Raw genomic sequence first — 12,597 nt, forward strand, 5'->3', positions numbered from 1 at the left:
GAGACATGCCTCGTTCCAATCTTTCCTCTGTATTTACCAAATGTGAGACTTCAATGGTTCCTGAATTTTTTTAAAAGATCATTTTCATTTGTTTGAGAGAGAGCGCACACACATGAGCGAGCAGGGGGAAGAAGAGAGGATCCTCAAGCAAACTCCCTGCTGAGCATAGAGCCCGACGTGGGGCTTGATCTCAAGACCCTGAGATCATGACTTGAGCTAAAATCAAGAGTCAGACTCTGCACCGACTGAGCCACCCAGGCGCCCTGATAGGGTCCTTAATTTATGTGGAGTCCAGTTTCTACATCTGTGAAATGGTAAATGAGTCTACTATTGCTTGCCTTGCAGGAGTGTTGTAAGGATTCAGCGAGAACTGCAAATGAATAACTCAAGAGTCTGCTTGTGGTAGTCACAGTATTTAACAAGTAGAAGCTAGGATTATTGTTGATTTTCCTGTTTAATATACTTATATATGAGATGAGGACTAAACTTTGATTCTCACTTTCTTTCTAATGTTAAGATAATTTATCTTATTAGCAAGCCAAAGAAGGGGAGGTAGGAAGCTCAATCAAAGATTCATTAAAGTCTTCCTTGGGGGCACCTGGGTGGCTCAGTTGGTTTGGCATTCAACTCTTGATTTGGTTCAGGTCATGATCTCAGGGTTGTGAGATCAAGTCCTGCGTTGGCCTTGGTGCTGAGTGCGGAGCCTGATAGAGATTCTCTTTCCCTCTGCTCCTTGCCCCTCACACTCCTTCACCCCTGCTCATGTATGTTCATGCACACATGTGCTCTCTCTCTCTGTGTGTCTCAAAAAAAAAGTCTTTGTAGACCTAGAAGGACAAGAGAGAGAGAGAAAAAAAAAAAGAGGAACCAAAAAGCAAAATGAAGACAGGAATGAGTTCTTGGTTTTTTTCTTCTTTTTCATTTTTTCAAGATAATTCAATTTAACTTTTACTTAACATTATCATTAGGTTTTGCCTTTGAATACTAATGTTCTTAGCTATTTTCCAATCATTTTTCATGCACTGAGTATTGACCCTTTGAAGGACAGCAATTTATTTTTTTTATCTAAACTTTCCGCCATACCTGTCTTGAGAAACAAGTAAAATCTAGTGCCAGAATGGTCAAATTAGAAACCCCATTTGAAAGAAAACATGACCCCCCCCCCCAAAAAAAAAAGAAAGAAAACATGAGGCAGCATTTGGTGGCACATTCGATCACATTTTACTTGTCTGAAGGTGATTTCCATTTTCAAGAGTCACTGTTGTTTGCAGGGAATGGAATGTATCTCATTACAAAAATGGCAGCGTAAGGGGCACCTGGGGGGCTCAGTTAAGCTCGGGTCATGATCCTGGGATTCAGGGATCAAGCCCACGTTGGGCTCCTACTTGATGGGGAGCCTCCTTCTCCTTCTCCTTCTGCCCGCTGTTCCCCCTGCTTGTGCTGTCTTTTTAAATAAATAAAATCTTTAAACAAAATAAAAAAATAAAATGGCAGCATACATGTTTCAATTAAGCAAGCGCCCAGACTGGGTGTGGAGTGTCTAAGTAGCCCCCACCCCCACCCCCACCCCCACCCCCATCAGTGCTGTCTCCCTGCTGAGGGATGGTTCCTAGCCCTGAGGGACGAGCTTTGCTAGGAGGGGCGCCTGCCGCTCGCCCACAGTCGGCCATCATAGCGGTTTCTTTCTCTTCCCGAGAATGTTTGCAAACGGAGAAGCATTTTACTGAGTCCATATTTCTTTTTTATTTTATTTTATTTTTATTTTAATTTATGATAGTCACAGAGACAGAGAGGCAGAGACACAGGCAGAGGGAGAAGCAGGCTCCACGCATCGGGAGCCCGACGTGGGATTCGATCCCAGGTCTCCAGGATCCCGCCCTGGGCCAAAGGCAGGCGCCAAACCGCTGCGCCACCCAGGAATCCCCCTGAGTCCATATTTCATTACAAAATCCATCCCGCTGTGAGTTTCTAGTGAAAACGAGAGAGGGAGAGAGGATAAGACGGAAAATGGTGTGAGTCTGCAGGCCAGGCTTGCAGGTTGGCACAGGCCTGTCTCTCCTGGGGTCCCTCCAGGCCCTCTTGGTCCTATCCCCAGGGCCGAGAGCCCCTCACATAAATTGAGGGGCTGTGTCTCCATGGAAACAGCTTGGAGAGAACAAAATGGAGAATAAAGTTCATGTTTATAGCTCATAACTGTTGATTTTATTTGCTGGCTTTATCCATGAAGTTATCTCAGGGCTGCAGTGAGTACAGGAGTCCCATGGGTGCCCTAGTTCCCAAATCTATTTTTTTTTTTCCTTTCTGTTCCCCGAATCCACCCCTAAAATGTCAAGCACAAGTAGTTAGAGTCATTAGCCTTAGAGTTTTTCTGCACAACCCTCCTTGGGCTGTGTTTGGTGGATGCAACACAGGCTTTGAAGCCACGATGACAAGGAATCAAATCCTGACTCTGGCGCCAATCTCAATTTCTCCATCTCTAAAGTAGGAATGATGATACTTCTACCAGCTGTTGGAAGGGTTCAGAATACGTCCACGTAAGTCCCTAACCTGGCGCAGATGGGCCCTTAACAAATGATAACTATTACTTATATTGTTACTGACCTTCTGCTTACTTAAATGTTTCTTGTCACGTTCTGATCAACAGAGAAAGCAAGTAGGGATCAGGAACAGAAGGAAAACGCATACTCTTTAGCAGAGCTCAATGTTGTCAGCAGAGCCTGTATCTCGAGTTAGAAGAAAATGTCTTGTGATTAAACATCTGGATTCTTCACGCCCAAGAAGCATAAGTAAATGATCCTGTTTTCCAGGAATTGCTGCCTCAACGTAGGTTTTCGAGACCTCTTGTGTTGTGTTGTGATCCCTCCACTTTGCCGTTAGGTCCAGGCTGTGGTCCAGGCTCTCCCAGCCCCGAGAGCCGGACACCGAGGACACGCCCCCACGCCCCCACGCCCCCACGCCCAGAAGCCTCCGCGCGCGGGGCCCGCTTGCCGCTGCCTCGGCAGGGTGGGTGGTGACGTCGCGGCGGAGGGGGGCCCGGGAGCCGGCCGACACCCGTCCGAGCTGCAGGATCGCGGAGAATCAGGTTCCAGAGTCGAATGCTCAGGGCGCGGCGCGAAGCCGTCAGCACAAGGCGCTTAGGCTTTCCACGAACGGGCAGACGCTGCCTTTGACGAGGGAAGGGCCGCGCTTGGGAATGGGACGTTCGAGCACAGTCGGGGCGCGGCGCGGCGCGGCGCGGCGCGGCCGGAGGCCTTAGGTCTCGGGGTGGAGGGCGACTCCCCACCGAAGCGCTCTGCTGGGCGCCGGAGCGCGGCCCCGGAGGACACAGCGGCTCGCGGCTCGGCGTCACGTCAGAGCCACCAGCCCCGGCGACGCCGCGCGCACGCACGGCCCGGGCCCGACGCCGGCTGGGCCGCCGCTCGGCCGGGCTCGGTGGCCGGGAGAGAGCCCCAGCGGCGCTTACGGTCCGGCGCCAGCAGGAGGCAGCGCGGCCGCGCCTCTGCCCCAGACGCCGCCGCGGGACGGCAGCCGGGCCTTGGGCCCCGAGCCTGAGCCGGGCGGCCCCGCGGGGACCACGGCCTCCTGCGCGGGAGGGGCCTTCCGGGCCGGCCGAGCGGTCGCCGCCGCCTCTCTCCAGCGGGAGCGCGCCGGCTCAGGGCACAGCGGGCCGAACCCTTGAACTAGGTCATAGTCGTCGTCGTTGTGTCTTGTTTTCCATGCAAATGGGGGCAGAGGGAACGGGATCACTCCCATCTTGGGCACATACAGCCTTTACCCTTTTTATTGTGGAGTAGTTTCAGATTTTAGAAAAGTCACAGGAATGACAAAGCTCTGTCACATACACTGCCCGCAGGTTCCCCAGTTGACCCGCGTGTGCCTCGCCCGGGCTCGCTCTCCGCACTCACCCCCACCCCCGTCACACGCTTGTCGTACGTGTTTCCCCTCTGAGCCAGGAGTGCAGGCCTGTACCTGTACCTTCGTCACTCCAGTACCTGGGCCCTAACAATGGGAGTGCAATCCGGAAATTAACGCGGATACGTTACTTCCAATTATTTCTCAGACCCGCTCATTCTGCTTATTGTTCCAGTGTTGTCTTCTGTAGACAAAGGAGGCAATCCAGGGGTGCATGTTGTGTTTGGTTCTGATGTCTTCTTTTCAGGCTGCTTCCATCTCGAAACGTTTCTCACTTTCCTTATCTTTCACGGCCTTAGCATCTTGAAGAGTACGAGCCTGCTCCTTTATGAATGCTCTTTACTTGGGGATTGTTGGATGTTTGAGCGCTGTTGAATTCAGGAGATGCATTTTTGCCAGGAATACAGATACGCCATGCTTTCTCAGTGGGTCATCACAGGGATTTGTCCCGTGACTAGGACTAGTGTTTTCAGTGTTGGAGTGACACATTTGCCAGGTTCCTCTACTTTAAAGTTAATAAGCATTTTATCCTCTTAAAATTTAATGAATATTAGGTGCTTTGTGAAGAAAATCCTTTAAGACTGTATATATCCTGCACCTCATCAGTTTTCCCTTATTTGTAGCGGTCATTGCTGATTATTGCCTGAATCAGTAATGATTGCAAGACGTTGGCCTTAAAATTCCATACCCTTTCTCTATGACCTGAAATTCAACTGTAAGTTAGAACGTAGAGGCAAACTCAAGGAATAGGCAGACAAAAACTCAGAATACCATTCTGTTGGTTCCCTATCCTACTGGCCCATGTGATGGTCAGATTAAGGGAGGCTTCAAGGTCCGGAGACAGCCACGGCTGAACGTTGTCTCCTGAGGCAAAGGTGCTTCAGCAGTGGCATGCAGCTGCAAGAGCCAGCAGGAAACAGAGTAGAAGGGGTTTGTAGAAAGCTTCCCAACAGTGAAACTTGGAGACTGAATGTGGGCTGGAAAATAAAAAAGAAACATGGGATGTTTTAAGCCTGGATGGCCAGGATGGTGGTAAGATAAGAGACCGGGATGCCAAAAGGTGCTGGGAGCACAACGGGGCTAACTTCTGGTAGGTTGAGTGGGAGGTGCTGGCAGGACGTACAGGGGGTGTATCCTCTGCAGCAGGTGGGCCAAGACAACAACCTCAGGAGGGAGGTCGGAAACGAAGACTTGTGATTCATCTGCACTGGAGTAGGAAATGGATGCGGGTGAGATCGCTATTTGAGCCAGTTTGGGAGAAAAAGATGGGCAAGGGCAGAATCATAGTGACTGAGGTGAGTGCTGGAAAGAGAAGGCGGCTCGCTGGGGAGGGTGGAGTTGGGGCCCAGGAGGACCAGGACGGGCGGAGCCACAGGGGCCCAGCAGGATGCTGTGCGCCAACTCGCTCCACCGTCTGATCCATCCAGAATCTAGAATGTCTTTCTGTCCCGTTGAGTCTGGGAGGCTGAAAACTACATTTCTATGATTTCCTTGCAGCTGGAGGTTCTGGATGTGATTTAGGTTTTGGGAATCAAGCGCATTTGAGTGAGACTTGAAAGATCCAGATAGCACTTGGGGCTGCGTCTGCTGTTCTGCTGGCGATGGTCATGGAACTGTCAGACTTTTTCTCTCACGGTGTTCAGCAGCCAGGTGCTAGCCTCATGAGGGACAAGAGGCAAAGATCTGGGAATCCATGTTTTGCTTGTGTAGTGCTAGCAGAAAGCTTAGATCTCTGGATCTCGGCTAAGGCAAAATACATCCCTGAGGTCCAGGGACAGCTTTCTGATTTCTCATCTTCCTGATGCCGGAGTGATAGCGTATCTCCCAGTGGGTCAGATCTGCTGTGATCTGGGAGTCGTTCATGAAGGCCCCGTCCAGAACATCTCTTCCAGTCCTTCCAACAATTTAAAAAGCATTTAAATCCCCCTCAGTACTTTCTCTTTTCTGAAACTGAACTCTGCTTGATACAAAACCCAATGGAGAAAGGATATTCAAGAATAAAGTGCTAATCAGAATCACTATACTGTACCACCCTGAAAGTAACAGAACACTGTACGCTTGTTATACTGGCATTAAAACAACTTTTTAATAAAGCTGCCAAAAAGTTAAGATGAGGATTTCATTCATCCCTCTCAATTCGTTAAAACAGTTATCATTAAGTCCGTAACGTGTACCAGGCATGATGCTGGACATTGGGAGTATGCACGAAGATGGACAAAGTATTTTTAAAAAAGATTTTATTTATTTATTCATGAGAGACACACACAAACACACAGAGGCAGAGACACGCAGAAGGAGAAGCAGGTTCCGTGCAGGGAGCCGGACGTGGGACTCAATCCCAGGACCCTGGGATCACAACCTGAGCCAAATGCAGACGCTCAACGGCTGAGCCACCCAGGGGCACCAAACAAAGTCTTTTCCTTCAAGTCTTCTGTCTGGTAGGGGGGAGAATCACACACATCCATGGACCACACTGTAGCAAGCACACCGATGGAGAGAGATTCAGGGAGCCAGCATGAGAAAGGAGGAAGCGTGCTAAACCTGGAATGAGACTCTGGAAAGAGAGTGGGCTTCCTGAAGGAAGGGCACAAGCAGAATAGTGAAGGGTGAGCCTTTTATTTAGCTAACAAATACCAGATGCTCAGATGCTTCCCCTGGGTTGAGCGTAGCGCTAAGATCTTCACATTCGAGGGCTCGTGTAATCCCCCCCACATTCACACGAGGTACAGGGTATCATTGGCATTTTACAAGTGAGGACCCTGAAGTTAATTTAGATCTGACTCTGAGTTATCTGAAGGGCTTCCCATGCAGAGGGAACAGGACGAGCAAAGGTGAGAAACACACGGTTGGTTCTAGCCAGCACCTGAAAGTAGGGCCCGTCTCCCAGCCTCTGTCGCAGGGCAGGAATCCAACTTCAGCAGAAGCCAGTTAATAAACCCAGGTGGGTTTCACATGGACCAACATCCCTCTTCCAGATTTTTGTTAATGTTTCACTTTCCTGATTCTGAGCACCTGCTTAGCCCTCTCCCTTTCCAGCACCCGCCCCCCTCCCCCGCTTTTTTTTTTTTTTTTTTAAAGAAAGACTGCCACATGAGCCTGGATTACCCTAAATTGTCCTAAAAATTGACCTTGAGAGCTTGCTTGGAGGCTCTAGCGGTGGAGCACAGCTACTCATCTACCCCAGACCAAAGAACGGTGCTTCACTGGGAAGGTCATCCTCTTAGACAGTACATGACATTGGGAGGGACTCACATGAGGCAGTGAGGGAGGAAGGGGATATCCGCCTCACCAGCCAGATCAACCCTGGGGATCAATGAGGTGATGGATGTCACAGCCAGATTGCCCTCACAAGCCCCCTTGTTCTTTTAAAATGTCTAGTCACCTCTGCACAAAGTCGAGTGCACTTTACCCTGGATTCCCCCCCTATAACAACAGTATATTACTGATTAAAACCTGTCCTTACCATTTTAGTGTCTGGCTTTATCTTTGACCTAAGTTCTTGCAGGCCACTCTCTGGACACAGTGGCCTCTTTGTCTCAGGGTGACTTTTGTAGTTTCTGTGAGATTTGGCATTTTGAGTCCTACTATTGTTGAGAATCTGCACCGAGTTGTCGAAGAATCCATGATGGCCAGCGGGTGTGGCCTCACGGATGGTGTCCCAACAGAGCAGAAACTGCAAGTGCAGAGATCTGCAGGCTGAAGCAATGTAGACAGGCAGCAGCAAGCGGGAGCATTCCAGACAGCTCCTTCCTCGGGGCAGCTGGCTTGCTTCTATAATTGGGGCTGAATCAAGAACAGGTGGCTCGGCTATGGGATGCAGGCATTCTAGGTTGAGTGAAGTGCAAATATATCTGAGTGTGCTCCTCGCCTAGATGAGATCTGAAGGAAATATGGACCTTTTCTGGACTGATTCAAAGGATTAAGGAGAGGGTGGTATCACCCATGATTTGTAGGAAACCTAGACGTCGAGATAGCGATGGTGATGCTTTAGGATAGAAATACCATTTTCATCTTTAGTACATTTCTAGTTTTTAAGTTATGCTAGGTTTCCATTTCATTCTTTCCTGTTGAGAGCATAAGCAATAGATTATTTTTCCATCAGAAAAGGTTTTTGGCCTCGTACTTCCTAATCTCCACTCCTAATATCCAACAGGAGACTTGAATTTGGAGTACTTCATGTGTAAGAGAGTCAACTGCTGGGTCATTGTATTAATAACAGTGCCCCAAATTAATGTCCTAAAATATTTGTTGGCTAAAAAAAATACTATTTTGAGATGATCTTCCATGTTGTTTTGTAACTAGAATGTTTATAAATGTAAAATAAGCATTTTGATTAAAAAAATTGCAAAATGTGGAGACCAACTGAAAATATTTCATGAATCCTATGTGCCTATTTATGTAACATTTTAATAGTTTTCATTTCTGTACAAAGCACACACTCATTTCATTATCTATTCATATTTCCTTCCTACTTCCAACTGGTTCCTATAAAAGTGTCTGAAAAAAATATCCCTCCCTGACTAGCAATTTGCCTAAGTAGTGGTAGCAGTTTCTTACAAGTACTTGATATTATTGGGTTTAACACGTTGTTAGAAAGGTTGTCTATTAGATTTTTTAAAAGATTCTTTTAGAAAATGCTACAAATTCAGTACTCCAACACCTCCATAGTCATAGCACAGACTGTGCTGTGGAGTTAGAATGTGGAGGTTTCGATGACTCTGAAGAAGAGCAAGATGTTCAGAACACGTAGAGACCTCACTAAAGAGTCCGGGACCTAAGTGCAAAGGTGAGGAAATAGAACCCAACAGCTGGGAACCACAGGCCTGAACATCAACAGGACAGCGATGGAAATGCTTGGGTGATCACGGATGATCCAGAAATGAAAGCACCATTTACTGTTCGTTTATATATGATGGAACTGAATTGTGCTGAAAATATTTTCCACTGACTGGTGTGACAAAACCAGAGCAGGTTTTCCAAGTCACGTTTGTTCATTTATTTATGAATAAGCTGTGTTTTTACTTCCTACGAGAGAAAATGTTATTTTATAAAATCGTGCTCATAGACCTTAGGATAACCTTAGTTTTGGTTTCCCTGGAAGCAGACCCTCTTGCATGGTTGGAGCATAAATGGTTTATCTGGTTGGTAAAGGGAACTCCTTGAAGGGAATGGAGGCATGAGACAAGGAAGGAAAGGCAACCAAGGAATGGAGTGTTATCAAGCCAGCTACCATGGTAACAGCTTATTATAGCGAGGAAAAGGCACGTGCCTTTTCCGAGGTTGCTCAGATGTGTCAATGAAGATGTGTGGCCTGCAGCATGGGCCACTGAGAGTGGCCTTGAGAGTGATTTTGTTTTTTACTGTCCTTACCTTGGCAAAATTGATGTCCACCACTGATGTTGGTACCCCACTTACCTTTTCCAACCCTCTCCCCCCTCCAAATTAAATCCAAACAGCCAAAAGCCTGGGACACTGACATTCCAGCCTGAGAGCCTGTCCATTGGCAAATCAGTAACAGCACAGGGCAGGTGCATCTTAGAGTGGAGAGGCATATTCCTGTCAACTACCCCAAGGGGGAAGTATGATTCCAGAATGAGCAATGGAACACAGCAAGGGATGCCCTTCCTGACCTTCAAGTCTGACAAGGGCCTCCAAATCCTTACCTAATCCACCTCTTTTATGACATCTTTGGTCAGGGAGCTCCACTTGGGGAGGAAAAGGAGTCATTAGTTACAGTCTATATACATCATTTGCTTAGCTCTTGAGCTCCCTGCACAGCTCCCCAAACTTTCTGCTGCTCCAGTTCCTGCAAGCACCTCCTAAGGTTTGTCCAATGTTCACAGCAACTTCTGGAGGAGTATTTAATCATCCTTGGCTTTTTAGCCAACAAGATCAGTTTAATTGTGTACAGAGGATGTCAAGGACCACCTTCATATATATAAGAATATAAAGTAACTATATAATTCTTGTTGGACAGAAATCATTTTAGGAGGGGTGGAGAAAGGAGGGAAGATTATGAAATTAAGTAGTAATTGGTAACATCTCAAAAATGATTAGCAACTCTAAATTTGTCCTACTGTTGTAGATAAATGAATTCTCATGGTTTTTTTAAAAAAAGATTTTTTAAAAAAGATTTTATTTATTCATGAGAGATGCACAGAAAGAGAGAGAGAGAGAAGCAGAGACACTGGCAGAGGGAGACGCAGGGTCCTCACAGGGAGCCTGATGTGGGTCTTGGTCCCAGGACCCCGGGATCATGCCCTGAGCCAAAGGCAGACGCTCAACCACTGAGCCACCCAGGCATCCCTGAATTCTGTTTAGCTTGCTTGGCATAATACTTAGATTAGGCAACTTATTAGGAAAAAAAATGCACTCAAGGCCACTGTTGGGAAAACAGTGAAGTTTCCCACCTTCCGGGGCAGTGTCCTGCCTACCATGAGGATCTCAGACTAAAGACAAAAAAAATACTTCTCATCTATTGGACAATTACTGTGTGTCAGAAACTTCTATTTACTCTCAATCCAACCTCGGTAACTCCTAAGACAACCCAATGAGATGGGCATTATTTTCTCAGATACGGATGAAGAAATCCAGACCTGAGGCACAGGGGTAACTTACCAAGCCTCACGCAGCCCATCAGTGCAGACCTGGTATTCAGACCTCATTGTAACACCGAGTGCTGGCTCTTCCCCATTCCTCTGTCACTTCTAACGTTAGGTCCCATCTCCTAACCCTCTTCCCTTTTAGTCTTCTGAAAGGTGTTAGAGACTCAATAATTCAAAAGTTGTCAGTACTACTACTTTCTTAGTATATATTTTTAAACAACAATCAAAATGTTTTTCTCTTTTGAATGTTACCAATCTTGGCACTAATTACTAAAAAGCGCGTTTAACTTCTAAAATTGTAATCAAACAACATAAAAACCCAAGTAATAGTCACCAAGGAAATAGTCACTAACAAAATGTTCTATTTGTAACAATTTAAAACTGCACCTTCTGTTCCCATACTGGTTCTTTTCTCTCTCTTCCTGCAAAGTCTTTGGAGTTTCTTCTCCAAACTACTGAGGTACCAAAAGATGTAGCAAAATGATGACCTTGAGTACTTCTGAGTGGGGTTAGGTGTCTAGTGAGTAAAAACAGGAGTTGGGTGGGGGCATGACATTTCCTCGAAGGGCATCTATAAAAATTTTTTTAATTGCTTTTTGTGACCTGATCAGATAGCTGTTTCATCATGCCTTTTCATTGTGTTCTACACAATCGGATGTAGGCCAATAGTCAAATTATTTCTGTTAAGAAAATGCAAGAGGCACCTTGGTGGCTTAGTGAGTTAAGTGGCTGACTTAGGCTCAGGTCAAATGATCTCAGGGTCCTAGGATCGAGCCCTGAGTCTGGCTCTGTGCTTAGTAGAGTCTGTTTGTTTCTCTGCCCCTCCCCCTGGCTATTTCTCAAATAAATAAAATCTTTACAAAATGCAAAAGATGGGAGAATTTATTGGTGCCGGTTATATTTTAATATTCACTAATTTACTCCAAAATGCTTTGTATCAACTTTGTGATGTACATATGCATAACTTTAGTCTTACGCTGAGGCTAGGTCAGATAGCATTTGAAGGACTCCAATCTGGTGGCTGGGTACTATCTAAATCTATGCCAGTGTTTTTTGTTTTTTTTTTTTTATGCCAGTGTTAATCAGCATAAGGGAGGCTAGTAATTTTTCATTAGTGAATGGAACTTGAGTTTCCTAGAAAGATTTTTAGACGCAAAATATATAAAATGAGGTATAACAATCTGACAGACCCTGCAAGTTTAAGACTTTTGAGGACTACTTTGGATCTAGAGCGGTTTGCTCCTGTGCCATCTTTCCCCCAACCCCACACACTTAAGACTGCATTGACTGTTTCTTTCTTTCTTTTTTTTTAAAAGGTTTATTTATTTATTCATGAGAGACATAGAGAGGCAGAGGGAGAAGCAGGCAGGCTTTCTGAAGGAGCCTGATGCGGGACTCGATCCCGGAACTCCAGTATCACGCCCTGAGCCAAAGGCAGGCGCTCAACCACTGAGCCACCCTGGCATCCTGCATTGCCTGTTTCAATCAGGGTAGTTAATCCTGCCTTCAGAATATCACTGCTTCTGCTTTACTGTGAATCTTTTTAGTCAAGGTGTTTGTGGAATTATGAGCAGAGAAGGAACTTACCCAAGCGTTCCAATCCGAAGGCCCTGCTTGATAATAAGTATTTGTTTATGTGAGAGAAGTCTGTTGTAGATTTGCTTTTATTGTAATATGCCACCAGGAAATGAGCTTATGCAAAAGGAGACATATGGCTTAACCCCTTCCAATAAAAGTGGGCCACTCTCTACCAAAGGAACTTATGATTGGTGACGGCATTGGCCTAGACAGTCTATGATGGTGTGAAAAAGAAACTAGAAGCCCACCCACTCTCATTCCATGCTGAGGGTCATATCTGATCCCTGAGGACTCACCCTGATGTAGTACCTACTAAAGATCTTTTTATGATCAGCAGGTGAATATTGGCCTTTAAGGACTGGAAAGAAAGTAATCATTCATTGTAAAGGTCCAGGTCATTCTCTGGTAATGTTGTTTTAAAAATAGTTAATTTTCGGGGCGCCTGGGTGGCTCTGTCAGTTAAGTGTTTGTCTTCGGCTCAAGTCATGATCCCAGGGTCCTG

Source organism: Nyctereutes procyonoides, unplaced genomic scaffold (assembly GCF_905146905.1).
Source record: "Nyctereutes procyonoides isolate TBG_1078 unplaced genomic scaffold, NYPRO_anot_genome, whole genome shotgun sequence".
Lineage (NCBI taxonomy): Eukaryota > Metazoa > Chordata > Mammalia > Carnivora > Canidae > Nyctereutes > Nyctereutes procyonoides.